The sequence below is a fragment of the Ursus arctos genome, unplaced genomic scaffold, assembly GCF_023065955.2.
Source record: "Ursus arctos isolate Adak ecotype North America unplaced genomic scaffold, UrsArc2.0 scaffold_14, whole genome shotgun sequence".
Lineage (NCBI taxonomy): Eukaryota > Metazoa > Chordata > Mammalia > Carnivora > Ursidae > Ursus > Ursus arctos.
Genome location: NW_026622808.1, coordinates 166,101 through 183,071, shown reverse-complemented (window position 1 = coordinate 183,071; position 16,971 = coordinate 166,101). Strand labels below are relative to the sequence as shown.

General features: G+C 54.0%; 1 long non-coding RNA gene across 1 annotated transcript; it reads left to right on the top strand.

The window, feature by feature from the left end:
- The first annotated feature begins 193 nt into the window (after window positions 1–193).
- On the top strand, window positions 194–4,531 carry LOC125283765 (uncharacterized). The gene is made up of 2 exons (XR_008959013.1): window positions 194–3,646; window positions 4,143–4,531. It is a non-coding gene; the product is annotated as an uncharacterized LOC125283765 (long non-coding RNA).
- The last annotated feature ends 12,440 nt before the right edge of the window (window positions 4,532–16,971 follow it).

The window sequence follows — 16,971 nt, the reverse complement described above, 5'->3', positions numbered from 1 at the left end:
CAGCCCGCGGCCGGGAGACCGCAGGCGGCGGCGCAGAAACTGACACTCGGCGGCGGCCGCGGTGGCGGCAGCAACAAAAAAAAAGGAGGGGGGCCAGGAAATCAGCTGTGAGGTCACGTGCGGCGCGCAGCCAGTGGGCGCGCGACCTTTTTGTTTTGATACATTCCATTCGACTCTTAAAGGGGCCGTGCGCCTCCCTGGCCGCGTTCCCCTCGTCGCTCCCAACAAAACAACGCGAGCCGCATTCGCGTCAGGGACACTTTTCCCTCTTGCGTTTGACCCACAGGCAACTTTGGCCCGCCCCCCCCCCCACGGACCCGTTCTCAAAAAGATGTAACGACCTATGAGGAGTTCTCATCATCCTCTGGAAGCCACCATTTATTAAGCACTTGCTGTGTGCACAGCTTGTGCAAAGCCAAGCCCTGGTAAGCTACGGGGAGCGCTCAGTAAGGACTCACTGAGCTCGGTGAGAATTCTCAGCGCACGCCTGAGAAATAGGTATGCTTGACTCCATTACACAGATGAGGACTAGAGGCCCAAGGCGCTCAGCGGTGATTCGTAAGCAGCAATGGGAGGGTTGGTGGTGACGTTCCCACCCGTATGCAGGTGTGGCTGGTGAGGAGCAACAATCCCGGGAAGCCTTGTTTGGGATAGGGGTGAAATGCCAGCTCACCCCAAAGAGGCGGAAGTGTAGGAAGAAACCTTGGAGACCCCTGGATCCGTTCCAGAGATGGGGAAACTGAGTCCCAGAAAAGGGGCAGGGACTTTAACTAGGACTCATAGGACTGCGGGGGGTTGGTGGTGGTGGTGTTGGCAGACTTCCTTTCCGAAGGCGGACTTCACCTGCCTTCCCTCTACCCTCATCTGTTTCACCCCTGAAGCGGCGCGGGACCTCCCCCCCGTTGCTGCCTACCAGACACCTGATTGCAGGTTGCCTTTTACCGGTTGTTTACTAAGATGTAAGCTGGACGTTCATTGCCACGTGACCGCTACCCAACTCACAGTAGAGAGCACTTGTGTTTCCCTCGCTCCCTTCCAGTCAGCGCCCCACCCTTTGGGGTAACCGCTGTCCTGGACTAATTTGATTTTCCTAAAACGTCACATAAACAGAATCACAGAGTATGCACTTTGTAGCGTTCCGTTTCTTTCGTTCAACATTTTAATCTATGGCATTCATCCATGTTGTGTATTTTCCATTGCTGAATGGTATTCCATTGTGTGCATATACCATAATTTTTATTATTTTTATTTATTTAATTTAAGTAGACTCCACCCCCAATGTGGGGCTTGAATTCAAGACCCTGAGATTGAGAGTCTCATGCTCTACTGACTGAGCCAGACAACGCCCCCCCCCCCATAATTTCTGATCCGCCCACCTCTTGGTGGGCATTTGTGTCGCTTTCAGGTTTTGACTATTATGAATAAATCTTGAACACCTCTTTTGAACACATTCTTGAGCCCTCTTTTGGTGTCCCTACTGTCGCATGCCTGTTGGTGGCTACCAAGAATGCTGGGTCTCACTGAAGGTGTAAGAGAAACGGCCAGACCTTTATGAGACCAAATTATGAGAAATTGTCAGACCTTCTTCCAAAGTGGCTGCAGCATTTTATGATCCTAACAATAATTTTGAGAGTTCCATTTGGTGGTGTCGCCCTTTGCACTGTAGCCATTCTGATGAATGTGAAGGGTTCTTTGGGTGGCTTAAATTTGCATTTTCCTGATGACTGATGATGTTGAGCCTTTTTCAAATGATTCTTGGCCATTTCGATATCCAATTTTGTGGAGAACCTGTTTAAGCATTTTGCCCATTCATTTTTCTTCTTTCTGATTTATTGGAGGTTTATTATTTTTTTCATAGCTTCGTCGTGAGTCCTTTGTCAGATATATTTACTGAGACTATCCTAGCCGACTTTTTTTTTTTTTTTTACAAGAGTTATCATGGAGTTTGGAAACAAAAACAAAGCTGAGGAGTGAGTCATTATGTACAAGGAGACAGAAGAGGATTCTGGGGTCAGAGGGGGCCTTGACCTCAGCTGAGTCAGGGCCAGTTACAATGCCGAGCAAGCAAGATGTGACCTCCTATATGTCTCAGGTGACTTCTTTGTCTCCAAAGAACTTGCTTCTAGAAATTCCATGAACAGGCCGTTCTGTTTCCCACTCTGGGCCTTTGCTTGTGTTGTTGCTCAAACATCACCGTCTCCAGGAAGCCCTCACTGATGCTTCCCAGTCAACGTGGGTCCAGGGGAGATTCCTCTCTGAATGAGTCCCTGGCAGAGCCCAGTGCAGACCAGGCCTAGCAGAAGAGCCCAAGATCCTCCGCGGTTTTGACTCCTTTCTTTCTCTCCTAGCTTTTAATGTCTACTAGCTTTCTGGGGTCTTTAAAACTTGCAGAAATCATTTGGGAAAGAAGGCACTAGATCAATAAAACGTAAGGTGAGCAACTAATATACACCAAGCTGAATGGATTTACCTTATGTTTTCACCCAGAGCATGCTGGCCATGAAGGAGAACTTGGGGATGCGTTGCTGAAAGAACGTGTGACCCCAAAAGTTAGAAAGTAAATCTGGGTCCCAATAGTCTTGGCGTAGATGAGCCCTGGGTGCTTAAAGCCCCTATGGCTGGGACCTGGTGGGGCCACATGGAGACCAGGTCTATCTGTAAGTTATCATTTATTCAATCATTAATTCATTTAGCAAATATGTATTGAGCACCTACTGTGTGCCAGGCACTATTCTAAGGGGACACAATGAAACAGACCAAGGTCCTTGCCCTTCAGGAGCTTACGTTCTAGCAGAGGGAGAGACAATAAGCAAAGAAAGAAATAGATACATGGTCTATCTCATGGAGACAAATGCCCCAGATATTCAGCCAGGAGGGACGTGGGCAACGCTTCTGGAGGAACTTTCAGACAGGGTGGCCAGGACACACCTCTAATGACTTGGGGTCCTTTAATGAATGATTTGAAGGAGGTAAGAAAGTGAGTCAGGAGATGTTGTGGGGAAAAGCGGTCTAGGCAGAGACGACAGCCAATGCAAAGGCCCTGAGGTGTGTTTAAAGAACACACTGAGGCCGGTGGGGCTGGGGCATAGTGAGCTGGGGAGACAGGTGAGGCTGAAGGGCCTGGGGGATAGACTGAGCGTCCTCGCTGACCACAGCGAGGCCTTCGGCCTTTCCTCTGAGCCAGGAGGGAGCTATGGGAAGGTTTTGAGCAGATCAGGGATGCAGTCTTAGGTTTTTTGCTTTTCTTTTTAATACTGGAAAATGTCAAATATACAGTATATATAAATACATTGAAGAGTAAAGTCAAGGTCAATGTACCCATCGTGACGGAGGTTTTCATTTTGGGGTTTTTAAAACAATTTTCAACATTTTAGGTCACGCCTACATATAGTAAAAATGACTTTCAGCGCATAGCTCTGAGAAATGTGTACCCTCCCGTAGCTAGCACGGCAACCAAGTTATGAACGTTTTATCATCCCCCCAAGTCCCCTGAGCCCCTTTTAACCTCTCCCCCACCCCACTCTGATTTGTTTTCTGTCCCTGTTGTTTCGTCTTTTCCAGCACGTCGTAGAAATGGAATCATGCAGCACGTGGCCATCTAGGCGCGCTCCTCCAGTCAGCACGGTGTCTTTGTGATGGGCCGGAGGTGCTAAGCCTGTCAGCAGTGGGCTCCTGAAAGTGACAGATTTAGAATCTGAGCCAGTCTGTCTGCAGACCTGTGCTCCTAGCCCCTCTAGCTCTCTACCCCGGGCCTCAGTTTCCTTATCTGTGAAATCGAGTTCAGGGCTACGCGTAACGTCACCAAGCATCCCATCTTCTCGCCGTTGGAGGCTGAGACCCAAGCAGGCCTGGCTCGTCCATCCTGACCCTGCTCGGAGACCCCAGGCCAGTCACAGGCCTTCTCTGGGCCTCGCCCTCACTCCCGCAGCCCTAGCTGACCCCCTAGGACCTCGGCTCTGCCAGGCCTGTGTGGAATGAGTGTGGGCAGGGTGGGTGGGATTCCTGCCCTGCTTGCCAACCCAACATTCTTCCCAGTGAGCCCCCACCCCCTTTCCTCATCTGGACCCCGGCCGCCCCCACGCCCATGGACAGAGCCTTCACTTTTCCTTTTAATGCCTCTACTGTTCTTCTTTCCTGATTAGGTGCACAAGGCGGCTCATTTAAAAGTTTCAGAATACACAAAAAAATATCAACAGGGTAAAAGCCCCTCCGAAACCTACCTCCAAAGTCCACCACTGTTCGCAGGTGGGCTGTGTGTCCTTCTAGACGTCGGCCTTCACTCATTCCTTCACTGGCTCATTCGATGTTTTTCAGCCACTGCTGTGTGTTCTGGTTTCTGGAAGACAGTCATGAAAAAGGCAGAGGCTGGAGCTCTCTACACAGACGTTTCTTCCTAACACAAATGTAATCAAATCATATTCACTGCTTTGTAGTGGGTTTTCTCCTTTTAACAATATACTGTGAGCATTTTCCTTGGTTAATATATGAAAACCACAGCTCATTCTTTAAGAACGTTTTTCTTTCCCCCAAAGATTTCATTTATTTATTTGAGAGAGAGAGAACGAGTGAGAGATAGCACGAGCCAGGGTGAGAGGCATAGGGAGAGGGAGAAGCAGACTCCCCTCCCATCAGGGAGCCCAACGTGGGGCTCGATCCCAGGAGCCTGGGATCACGACCCAAGCCGATAGCAGACCCTTCACCGACCGAGCCACCCAGGCGCCCTAAGAACGTTTTTACATTTAATTTTTGACTAGGCAATATGTTCACGTGTGTGAAACACTAAAGGGAAGCACATCCAGGCAACCGGGAACCGCCGTCTACCTGATGCCCGCGGCTTCCAAGCTCCCCGTTCCCCGCCGGCCACGCGCAAGCGATTTACTTGTTTCTTAGGACTTTGTCCAGACTTCCCACACATACACCTGAGTACGTGCGAGTAGAGATTCTTTCTTCCCATTTTTAATCCCCACATCAGCACAGAACCCTGAAGGGTGGCGTGTCACCTGCTGGGACGTCCCCGGGGCCCAGCAGTGTCCCCACTCCACAGCTGTGCAGCCTGCCGTTGATGGAATCTCATGATGTCACTAGCAGATGACAAGACCCTAACCATTCTCTTAGACACAGTCCTTTACTGACGGCCAATTGGGTCATTTCTAAATATAGCGTCTTTGTCTCCACGGCTGAATCTTCTGTCTCGTGGACGCAGTGATTAACCAGCTCTAACCAGCTCCCTGTTGTTGGGCATTTAGGTCAACTTCCAATCTCTCACTGCATCGACGTGAACGTTTGCACAGATGTTTTTGCCGACGTTTGCAACTGTCTTCCCAAAAACACATCGGCTACCTGCAGCACCCCTGGAGCGCTCCCCTCTCCGGCTCTGTGCTGAGTGCCTTCCGCGTGCGATCCCATTAAATCCTCACGCTCACCCGGGGCCGCGGGGGTCATACAAATGAGGGCACCGGGCTTTGGGGAGGCTGAGGACTGTCCATAGTCTCCTCAGGGGTGGGTAGTGAGCTGGGATTTGAACGCAGGTGAGGCTGAGTCCGGAGTCTGGCGTGCCCAGTAGAGGACGAGCCACCAGGTGGGCGCGACCGACAGGACCTTCCCAAGGGCAACGATGGCTCCCTCCTGAGAAGACCCGGTGTCTCTGAGATCATCCGGAGCAGATCGGGGTCCAAAGGGCAGCGGCTGTGGGGCCCAGGCAGGTTACGAGATTGAGGCAGCCGGGCTGGGTGTCTGACGAAAGGGAGCCGTGTGGCGTGTGGCAGAGGGGGACTTCCCGCCCCGTCCAAAGGGGCAGCGCTGCTCACCCCGGCTCTGCTGACTGTCCCCCGTGGGAAACCTGTCCTGGTTTTTCAGGACGGGGTGGAAATCAAATAATAAAGTGGGGTCTTCTTACGTTTAAATGATGGCAACTGGTTAGAGAACACAGTGAGATGTAAACTTCTTCAAAATAAAAAAATTAGGGGAGAAGAGCAGACAAAACCAGAATAAGCCATTCTGGGCGAGATCCTGGTTCAAACAAAAACTCCAGCCATGAAAGATGTGTTGGAGATAATGGGGTAACTGGAGTACGGATCATGGATTGGACAGAACTACAGCTTTTTCCTTTGCTGGGATAATCATATCGTGGTTACAGGTGAGAATGTTCCTGTTCTTCGTGCTGAAGGGTTAGGAGCGAGAGGTTATGATGGCAGTAACTCACCCTCAGACGATTCAGAAAACAATGTGTCTACGTGGGGGGAGAGAGAGGCAGAGAGAGAGGGAAGCATTAGGGATGGCCATCCCAGCCTTCAACTGCTTGAGTGTTTGAAATGTTTCATAATAAAGATTGGGGGTAAAAAAAATGTATATGGGTGCTCGAAATGGCCCCCTGTTTGCCACCTATCATTTAGCTTAATTATCCCCTTGCCAAATGGGAAAACTGAGGCCCAAGGAGAAGGAAGAAACCTCTTTTTTTTTTTTGCCACCAATTTACCTTCCTAATTCGTTTTCCTCAGCCAGTGTGAGAGTGGGTGCTTGGGCTGGTGGTAATAGGGCACTTCCTGTCCCCTGGTCTTTTCTTTCTCTCCCACCAGAGCTCTAGAGAATTGTTCTATTAGAGTCCCATTTTACAGAGGTGGAAACTGAGGCCTAGAGAGGGGAAAGTGACTTGGCTGAGCTTTACATCAAGTTGGGGAGGGAAGCAGGTCCTCAGGGATTCCTGTCTACCCTTCTATACCTAGAGCGAGAGCACTGGCTTTGGAGTCAACAGGCCAGGCACTGCCACCAGCTTTGCTGTGTGACCTGGGAGGCTGACCTAACCTCTCTGAGCTATAGTTTGGGGTGAGGAATTAATGAGGTGATGTGTGAGAAGGCCCCTGACCCGCTGCCCTGTGAACTGTTGGAGCCGTCACATGTCCCTCTGTCCCTGCAGTCCCCAAATCTCAGAAATCTCAGGATCTCCCGCTGTTGCACACACCCAGCCTGCCCCAAAGAGCCATTGCTCCCCCATCCAGCCCTTCTCTTCCCCAATCCCAGAGCCACCTGGATGCTGTGGGCCCCCAGACTTGGCCCAGCTCTCTGGGTGTCTCCTCCTATCAGGGGGCCACAAGGCTTGGACTCATGACGTCACCCTTCTGAGCATCGGGTCCCCCCAACCCTTCCCCGCCCCGTGCTACTCAGGGCTTTTTATCTTTATTGACCTGGCTTCCCTGGTCCTCCCCAAGCTTTTTTTTTTTTTTTTTTTTTAAGATTTTATTTATTTATTTGACAGAGAGAGACACTGAGCAGAGGCCGGGGAGCTGCAGGCAGAGGGAGAGGGAGAAGCAGACTCCCCGCCGAGCAGCAGGCCCCATGCGGGGCTCGATCTCAGGACCCCCAGATCGTGACCTGAGCCAAAGGCAGCCGCTCAACCGACTGAGCCACCCAGGCGCCCCGATGACTCTGACAAAAGTATCCAGTTCTGTAACCGGCATCACAAGCATCCCATAGAGTATTTCCTTCACTCCCAAATTTTCCGCGTGCTCTTTGGCTGTTAACCCTCCCGCCCCAAGTCCCTGGCAACCTCTGGTCTGTTTGTGCCGCTGTGGTTTGCCTTTTCCGGACAGCACCCTAATGGACTCGCATGTGATGTCGTCTTTTCCGTGTGGCTTCTCTGAGTCAGCACGTATCTGCCGCGCAGTCCTTTTTCCTTGCTGAGGACTATTCCATGCACAGATAGACCGCAGTTCGTTTTTCATTCACAAGTTTGTGGACTTTTGGGTTCTTTCCTGGTTTTCGTTACAAAGAAAATAGCTACTATTAATATTTGCATACAGGTTTTTTTCTCTTTTTTTTTAAATAGGCCCTATGCCCAGCGTGGAGCCCAACATTGGGCTGAAGCTCATGACCCCCGAGATCAAGACCCGAGCTGAGACCAACAGTCGGACACTTAACCGACTGAGCCACCCAGGCGGCCCTACACAGGGTGCCCGTGTGTGTGTGTGTGTGTGTACACGCAGGTTTTCATTTCTCTTGGGGGTGGAAGGGCTCCTAGGCAGGTGTGTATTTAATTTTATAAGAGGCTCTTCCCCAGAGCGGTCACACCAGCGCGTTCCCACCAGCGAGTTTTCCGGCCGACGCTCGGAATCGCCGTCTTTCAAGTCGGAGTCACTCTCATGGGTGCGCAGTAGACCGGGCTGTGGTTTGGATTCGCATTCGCCTAAGGACTAACGAAGCTTATCATCTTTTCAGGTGCTCCTTTGCCATTCGTGTATCTTCTTTGGTGCGGTGTCTGTTCAGATCTTCTGCCCATTTTTTATTGGGTTGTTTGTTTTCTTAGTTTTGCGTTGTGAGGATTCTGTGTATATTCTGGGGACAAGCCCTTGACCAGAGATATGTTTTGCAAATATTTTCTTTGGGGCTTGTTTTGAGGATTCAGTAGCACCATAAATGTTCAATAAGTGGGTGCTTTTATCATTATTATTCTTACTACTACTCTTGCTTTATTACTGTGTTTTGTCCTTGTGGATAGAACCAAACTTCATGCCTCTTAGTCCAGAGCTCCCAGCGGCACCTGCCACTGGAGGCTCCCCTGGGCCTCTAAGCCCAACCCTGCGGTCGCTTCAGGCTGGAACCCCCCCTCCTCCAGGCCTCCTCGGGAGCCCAGGACGTCTCTGTGTTGTTTGTCGTTTGCAATATTCACTTATCAAAACCAACCAGCTGGCCGAGGCTGCTTGGCTGGGCTGCTGCTGGGAGGGGAGCGTGGCCCGGAGGAGACCTCCCTGCCCTGCCCCCGGGGCAAAGCCACATCCCTCCCCACCTCCCGCCGGCAGCCCTGACTCCGGTGTGCCGGGCAGGCAGGGACGTGCTCCCTCCTTTCAGCCTCATCACAACACCCAAGATCTGATTTCCGTTTGCCAGAAGAGACGACCGAGGCTTGGAGAGCCCATATGGCCGCCCGAAGTCCCACAGCCCAGAAAGGGTGGCACCGAGGGGGAATCGCAGGTTCTCCGGCTACGCCCGGGGCGCGTGCGCACACGCTCACTCAGCAGCCGCCCAGCTCGCGCTCTCTGCTGAGCTGAGAACAGCTGGACGCAAACAGCCACTGTTTACTAGCACCCTGTCGGTGCCAAGCACAGGGCCCACAGGAGTTATGCTACCCTGGGGACAGCTGTTATTGGCCCATTTTACAGATGAGGAAACTGAGGCTTGGAGATACCCAGTGACTCACTGGATACAGTAGCGGCAGAGCAGGCTTTGCAGCCAGGCACGCCGTCTCCTCAGCCAGGGTGCTTGACCGCCCGGCCACACTGGGCCCACAGCCCTCGTCCCTTCCGCGGGTCCTGCCCAACCTGGGTGGCCAGCTGTTCTGTGCTCCCAGGCACAGTCCGTGCGCATCGTCCCTGCCGGCCACAGTACCGCTGGGAAGTCCGTCCTGCCATCCCCACCTCCCCTCTCCCTTCAAGCTCACTGCTGCTCCATCTCCACACCCCTCTCCATGTGGGGCTGCTTCTCCAACTGCCCCCCCTCCCAAGCATCGCCCTCATTCTTTAAAATCTTCCTAAGTGGGAGCAGGCTGGCTCAGACACTCTGCGGGGCCCCAGTGCGGGGAGGGCCCTGTGGCAGGACCTGGCTATGTTAGGAGGCGCGTGCCCTTGGCCCCGGCCACCCCCCTTCTGGGACTCCCTTCCTCAGATCCCCCTGACCGTGGGAAAGGATGTTTGCCCGAGGATGTTCCTTGTAGATGGGCAATACCGGAGGGCACCCACACGTCTCTCGGCAGGGGACCTGCTAAATGCATTGTGGGAGAATCCCTCGGATTCTTCGCAGTGCAGAAAGGATGAGGATGCCTCCGTGTGCTGAGACGAAAGGCACGTAGGGTCTAAGTGGGTGTTAAGTCACGAAGATACGTGCAGAGTGGTGAGAAAAGAGTAGATGTTGCCTTGTCCCTGTTAGACACACGAGGGGCTGAGACCCGGGAGGGCGCCGAGGTGGCTGGGGGACAGGCGTGGAGACGCTTTTCACTCTCACGCCTTGTCACTTTTGATTTTGGAACTGAAATTTCCCACTCCTCTGGGAAGCCACCTCTGATTCTACCACCCGGGGCGTTACTCTAAGGAGTAACTTAGAGGCCGGGGATGGGCCCGCCCTTCTCTGCATCTGGCTCCCCGCCAGCTCCTGGCAGGCATCCTCCACCTGCCCATGGCTTGTTTGTCTTTGGGTCAGACTGGGCACCCCCAAGGAAAGGACCTGGCCGAGGCACATCCTTCAAGGGAACCCACACATCAGCTCAAGACCCAGGAGGCAACTGGCCTGCAGGCCTCAGGACTGGGCTGATTTCACGGCAAAGCCCTGGCTGAGCTCTGACTCTGTGCTAAGTACAGTCTAGTCCTCCCCATGACTCTTTAAAGTGAGTACCAGTAAAGCCTCCTCTTTACAGAGGGGAAACTGAGGCTCTCGGAGCAGTTACGAAATCCCATAACTCGCCTGGCGTCACGCCCTAGTGAACAGAGGAGCCAGAGTTCCATCCCAGAGGCTCCTGGCAGCCCTTTGAGGGATGTAGGCCATCCGTGGTGTTTCCACCCGCTGGGAGGCCGCTCAGCCTGGAGGTGCCTTCGTCTTGCCCTGGGATGAGGCTGGCTACCCAAAGATGCATTAGGTCTGGGCTTGTGGGCTCCAATCTGTCATGATGAGGGCAGCACAGGGTTTTCAGGAACCCAGAGCAGGGAGCAGTTACTCCATCTGGAGCAGCAGGGGAAGCTTCCTGGGGGAGGCGGCATGGCATTCAGCCTAGAAAGATGAGAGGGCTCTCCGCCCCTTCCACTCAAAGTGCTCCCCACCAGGCCACTATCTTCTCTTCCCACACCTACTGCCCGGCCCAGTGTTATCTTTGTGATTGGCACCCTTCTCCTGAACCCACGGGAGGCTTGAAGCCTCATCACTCCGGCCTCCTCCCTCGGCCTCCACCCCCTTCCCGCTAGCTGCGAAGGCCTCTGAATCTTTCTCGGATCCCGCCACCGTGTTCCCCAGTCCCGTCCCATCTGGACTTGTGTCAGCGTCCTCACTGGAGGAGGAAGTCCCCAGCAGGTGCCCTGCCCTAAGAGATGGTGACACTCTGGGAAGTGTGGTAGGTGGCTTTTCAAAGGGTCACTGTCCACGAGAAAGTGCCGCAGGGCTGTGGAGCTTTTGAAGAAATGGCTGCAAGTTCTCCAACATTCTTCCTGTTGTGAGGCAGGGTCCATGTCTCCTGTCCTTGCAACCGGGTGGGCTGCTTTGACCAATGGAGTAAGGCGGAAGTGATACTGTGCGACTTCTGACATGCATCAGAAAGGGCCCCGTAACTTCCCCTGGTTCTCCCTCCGCCAGACTGAGGAAGCCCAGGCCGCGGGGGCTGCGTGTAGCCGCTCCAGTCCACAGACCCAGCTGTGCCCAGCCCTGCCGTCCTCCTGGCCCAGGGGCCCAGCACCGAAGGGAGGGGGCCTCCAGGTGACTCCAGCTGAGGCCAAAGGTGGGGCCTGGCCAGCCCCCCCTGCTGTGAGCATGAGAAAATAGTTATCCTACACCCCTGAGTTGGGGGGGTTCGAAACTCAGCAGCAAGTAAGTGGAGGGGGATTTCGTGACTTTCCCTGTCTCTGACCATCAGTCCTTTCTCAACACACAGCTGCTGGGACCTGGGGGGGCCGGGGGTTGTGGAGGTCCCACTGGCTTGGAACTCGGCCCAGGTCAGACCCTAGAGGCACCATTTACCCCTCCTCTGTGGAAGAACCAGGCTGGATTAGAACCAGGGAACTTTGGCTGTGACCCTCTGTCTCCCCCAAACCACTGCACACACCCCAGCCTCTGACACCCCCGGAGTCTGGAGTTTTGAGTCACAACATGGTGTCAAGTCTTGTGAGGCCGTCAGCGTGGATATTTTAGGAGGACTGCACGTAAGAGGCAGGACTGGGTTGTAAAGAACAGGCAGGGTTAAAAAGAATGATGACATTTTGTTTGTTTACATTAAAATATCAAATAGGGGCTCCTGGGGGGCTCAGTCCCTTAAGTGTCTGACTCTTGAGTTCAGCTCAGGTCACGATCTCAGGGTTGTGAGATCGAGCCCCAAGTCGGGTTCTGTGCTGACTGTGGAGCCTGCTTAAGCTTAAGACTCTCTCTTTCCCTCTGTCCCCCCATCCTCCCCCTGCTCTCATGTGCTCTCTAAAAAATTTTTTTTAATCAAATAAACATTAATTATATTAATTGGCTTTATTAACATATCAAACTACTACACATTTAATATACATTAAAAATAATACATGCTTCTTACAGAAACGTTTGCCAGAAAAGCATAAAGAAAACAAACACGTTCCTTGTGATCTCTGCCCAGAAATCTCCCTGGCTGACCTGTGGGGAATATTTCCTACATTCCCACCGGGCAACTGGGTCCAGGCAGCAACTTTTAGCAAACTGTCCCCATGGTTCAAGCAAGGCGGAGACCAGCTGGCAGAAGGGAGGGTTCCCACCACAACGGAAGAGGCCATATTTGGGGCATGTGGCTCGGTGCCCTCCTTCCCTGTCCCTGCACAGCCCCTAAGGACAAGGTCATCACAGCGGCACCCTCTGCAGTAGCCCCAGATTTGAGTCATTCACAGAATAGCACTGCGTGGCAGGTGGGGGGGCACTTCTGAGTGAGCAAGACCGAACCCCCTTCCTGTGACTTCTTGGCTTTCTCATCCCCAAGCACAAGCAGTAAGCTCTGGAGCTGGGGCAGTGCAAATCTCTCCTTAGGAGGAGGGCAAAGGAAGCCACTGTCTCAGCGTGCCGGGGGCGTCGTGGCTGCCTGGCCACCAGATGTCTGAATCAGTCTCAGTCCTTCACGGGGGCCTCCCCCCAGGACACGTTCTTCTTTCCACCCAAGAACGTTTGCAACCCTCCAAATGACAGTATTCCAAAGATGGTCAGATAACCTGAACACCCTCTCTCCCCTTATATCAGGAAGATCTGTGGTTGCTGGAAAGGATCTGGACACAGAACGTTTCGAAGGATTCGATGGGCAGAGCAGGCTGGGGGTGGCAGCCATTTCACACAGGACAGCTCCCCCAGTGCAGGGCTGCGGGCAGCGCCTTGGCTCTAGGCCTGGACAGGGCACAGCTGGGCAGGAAGAGGCTTCCCCCGAGGCCTCTCTGTGGGGAGGAGGGCCATGCTGAGCGCCAGGCAGGGTGCTGGCTGGGGCAGATCTCAGGCCTGGCTTCGGGCTGGACGGCTGCACTGTCCCCGTTTTCTCCACGGCCAGTCCCTCAGCGTGGCCCTTGGTTCTGCGGTCGTGTCCCAGCCAAGGCCTGGGCTGGCAGCCAGACACCACACATTGGCCTCTCCTGCCCAGGGTGCCCTGAGTGGGCACCTGTGTCCGTTTATGGCCTGCCCTGCAGCTCACCCTGGCCTGGGGCCTCTCCAACGCGTCCCCTCCCTTCGGGGCAGAGCCGCCTCCACCGGAGACGCGGGACACCACCAGCCCCTGCTGCCCCAGCCCGCCCTGGGCGGAGGACCAGGGCACAGCCCGGCCGACAGCAGACGTCACCGAAAGCAGGCAGCAGAAAGAATAGTGGCGCCGGGTTCTTCAGCGGTGGCCTGGCTACAGGACCCAGCAGGGGAAGCCCGGGTGGGGTCTGCAAGCACAGGGCTCTGCCGAGGGGCCTGTGGCCTTTCTGGGGAGTGTGTGGCAGGCAGGCCAGAGTGTCCTGGAATGACTGAAGGTCCTCCATATCGTGGCCTTCCACCACCTGGGCCTGCCGACCCCCTAACCTCATGTCCTTCTTCTCCTGTCCTCCCCTCCCGCTGGAACTATGTTCTGGGTGACCGACCTGTTTATTTTCCCCTCAAGTCGAGTTTTAATTCTTCTTAAAGCAATGCATGTCCACGGTGTGGAAAGGCCCGCAAGAACAAGGACAACCCAGCAGCCGCCTGTTCCCAACCACGGGCAAACAGGAAGGGAGCATCCGGTGTGTGCCGGGCTCTGTTCTGGGCTCTGGGGACGCTGCGATGTCCCCAGCAGAGCAAGCCCCTCCCCCTGCCGCTGATAGGCTAGTGTGACTGCCGGACACCCGTTCAGCGCTTCCTTCCTTATCTCTCCATCCCATGCTCAGATGGTCATTTCTGTCTTTCTTTTCGGTTTTAGACAGTATCTGATAGCCTCCCCGGGTGGAAGATGACGATTCCGTGCTCGTATACTCCGATCCCTGGGCCTCTCCTCCCCCAGGTGCCCAATCACATGTCCTCAAGCCCTGTGGCTCCCTGAGGATCTGGCGTTTAAGCTGTTGTGATTAGGGGAGGACGGTTCCCAGCTCACCGCGTGCTAGTTTATGGCTCCGTTCTCTGTTTTGTGGGATTCCTTGTGCCGGGAGTTAGCGACTGACTTTGTCTGTTTTGTGTCCAGGTGGGCACTCGGGGTCCTTTCACGCTGTAGGCTCATGACCTTTGTCTCTGGGAAGTTGGGAGGCATAACTCACTGCGCCTTTTACAAACTCTTAACTCGTTTTGTTTCCATTCCCACCCACCCCTCCCCCTCCAGAGGGACCTGGTGCCTCCCAGGCTGAGGGTTTCTAAGGGTCTGTCAGGTCGGTGGTCTGGCCAGGGGTTGGCCTCCTTCCTCCAGACCGGATTTCACCTTCCTCCACTCTCTAAGTTGGTTACTATTTGTCTGTTTATTTGCTAGCTTCAAAAACGTTGTGGATTCCTCTTATCCTGTGATTGTCTCTTTGTCCTCGTGAATTTGTGCCCTAAAGATGTATTTTATTTTATTTTATTTTATTTTATTTTATTTTATTTTATTTTATTTTTCATTTTAGAAGGGTTTTGGGAGGGAAGGAAGAAAAATACCCCATTCGGTTCATGGTTCACTAGAAGTCCCCTTCACCTTTTCCTCTGAGCACCTATTGTGTCCCTACCCCCAGTTTCACATGGCTCTTTTTTTTCCACCCAAGTCGGAGCTCAGAAGATACTTCCTCCAGGAAGCCCTCCTGGACTACCCTGTCTAATGGTGCCTCTCTGCCACATCACCGTACTTTCCTTTTGTTCGTAGCCCTGACTTTTTGAAATTATTTTATGTATTCTTCGTTGACGTATTGCCTTCCTTCCCAACCTGCCCCAGAGGTTTGCTCCATGAAGGCAGGGACCTTGTTCCTCAGTAGTTAACGTGGTGTCAGGCCAAAGTAGGTGCTCAGGAAATATACGTTGACTGGATGGATGGGTTTGAGCTGAGGACCTCCAAGAGGCAAACTTCAGCGTGCCTCCAGGCAGACGCTGCTAATGGTCAGCATTCCCTGCGAATGGAAGACACTTCTAGTGAGGGAGTGAGACCCCTGTCATGGGAAGGATGGAAGTCAAGGCTTGGGGATGGCTGAACGGGTACAGAAGCATTGAAGAGAACAGATGCACTAATCTCCGAGGCCTGGCTGAGACAAGTCGTTGGCTCAAGGTCACCCCGCGACTTCCTGGGGAAGCCAGGCGGCGTCTAGATCCGAAAACGGCTCTTTGCAGGCAGGCCCCGGGCTGTGCTCCGGTCACGGGGTCAGCCCGATCTGCATGCGGTTCCGCCTCTCTTCTCCCTGGTCTAGTTGGCCCACTTGTCCGTCTCTGTCGTTGCACGTGGCACAAGCACCATACCACGGCGATAAGGACAACTCTGAGGTCCTGGATTCTTGAGAACAAGCATGATAACAAGCCTAGTGGGTTAAAAGTCTGGTTTCATTCTTCCTGGCAGTGAACGTCCCTTGGGCCTCAGTTTCCTTGTCTGTGAGATGAAGGTCTAAGCATGCTGACCTCAGCGCGTCAGGCGAAGTCTCAGCGTTGGAGTGTGACAGGCGTCGATCAATACCCATCCCTGCCTCCTGGGCAGGCAGGCCATGTGTGATGACCTGGGGACAGACAGGCCCTGGCCTGGGCACCTGGACGTGCTCCTGGGGCAGCCTCAGGGTTTCTGAGCATATGCCTGCAGAATATTGGGCTGGAAAGACCCAAGGGCTCCGTCAGGATCAAGAGCTCGGCATTGTTCCAGAAAGCAGTGGCGGGAGCTCAAGGACAGCTTGTTTTGCTCAGGAGAAGGATGTTGAGAACCATGGAACAGAAGCGCGGCAGAAAAGGCAGGGGAACCCTTGTCTCCGTCTGCCAGTTTCACCCACCGTTCTGCCATGACCAGCTGCTTTAGACATCTCTCTGGGCCTCAGTTTTCCTCTCTGTTCAATGGACCCACGTGGTGGTAATAGTATGCCTCTTCTGGGCTGTCGGGAGCCTTTCTGCGCTCCACAGTCATTTACTGACCTCCTGCTGGGTGCGGGGACACTGCAGTGACGAGGCAGTCACTGCCCTCATGCACCTTGCGTCACAGCGAGTCCGTAAGAGGATGTGTTTTGAGGGATGGGCACGTCGTAGGTGCTCTAATAATAGTATTTGCTGCTTTGCTGGCGGAGTCATCTAGCTTGTACGAAGTCACCCTCGGATACCTGAGCGTGATGAGAATTTAAATCGGCAGGTGAGCCCCTGCCCTGCCTCTCGGTTTTGTCCTCTGTGCACCTCAGCTTCAGAGGCTGACCCTGAGGAAGAGGGCCCCCCGGCGGCCGTCCTCTGCCCACGGGCCTTCCCCCTGCCTCAGAGCACCTCGGACCAACGGAGGAGCCAGTCCCAGCTCCTGCCTTGGAGGAGCACGAGCTCAATGGAGAGGCAGATGGGGGTGCCGCCGCTGGCCGACCCGGGGTCCTCGATGAGAAGGCTGGGGGGGGGGGAGGTGCCGGGGCTGTGTGTGCCAGGGAAAGCCTTCTCATTTGATGTTAGACCTGGGCCTTGAAGGAGGGGAGACAGAGGCGGAGAAGGCAGGGAGGGCACTCCTGGCTGAGGGAACAGCCTTTGCAAACAAAGGTTCAGGGAGGAAAGCTTGCGCTGGGAGTGGTTGCGATGGGACGGCGCCTGGGGAAGTGCCCCACTTAGGCAGCCCTGGCAGAGTTAGGAGCTCGGCCAGCCCTGTATTTTGGAAGGCTCTCCGGC